The sequence below is a fragment of the Clarias gariepinus genome, chromosome 23 (genome assembly GCF_024256425.1).
Source record: "Clarias gariepinus isolate MV-2021 ecotype Netherlands chromosome 23, CGAR_prim_01v2, whole genome shotgun sequence".
NCBI lineage: Eukaryota > Metazoa > Chordata > Actinopteri > Siluriformes > Clariidae > Clarias > Clarias gariepinus.
In genome coordinates this window covers 26,104,749-26,105,000 of record NC_071122.1, presented here as the reverse complement: position 1 = coordinate 26,105,000, position 252 = coordinate 26,104,749, and the positions used below count along the sequence as shown (strand labels likewise).

Genomic DNA, 252 nt, shown 5'->3' with positions numbered 1-252 from the left:
TGTTGTGTCCGTAACTCATCACTAAATCAGTGTTTATGTTAAACTATTACGTGTCTTACCATGTATCAGAGGCTGTGTGTGTGTGTGTAAGTGTGTGTGTGAGAAAGAGAGAGAGCGACTGTGTGTGTAGGTGTGCGTGAGAGAGAGACTGTGTGTGTGTGTGTGAGCAGATGCAGAGTATTAAGATAATTTATTTATTAGATGATATAACATTATATTGTAATAAATGTGTAAAAAATGAATAAAAAATAA

General features: G+C 34.9%; 1 protein-coding gene across 2 annotated transcripts in view; it reads left to right on the top strand.

Moving 5' to 3' along the window:
* cdkn1a (cyclin-dependent kinase inhibitor 1A) overlaps positions 1 to 252 on the top strand; it is a 3,039-nt gene extending 2,787 nt beyond the window's left edge. For both annotated transcript variants that reach the window (XM_053484314.1, XM_053484313.1), the window contains exon 3: positions 1 to 252. This exon is cut by the window's left edge and continues 440 nt beyond it. The gene's annotated coding sequence lies outside the window, so the exon portion shown is untranslated.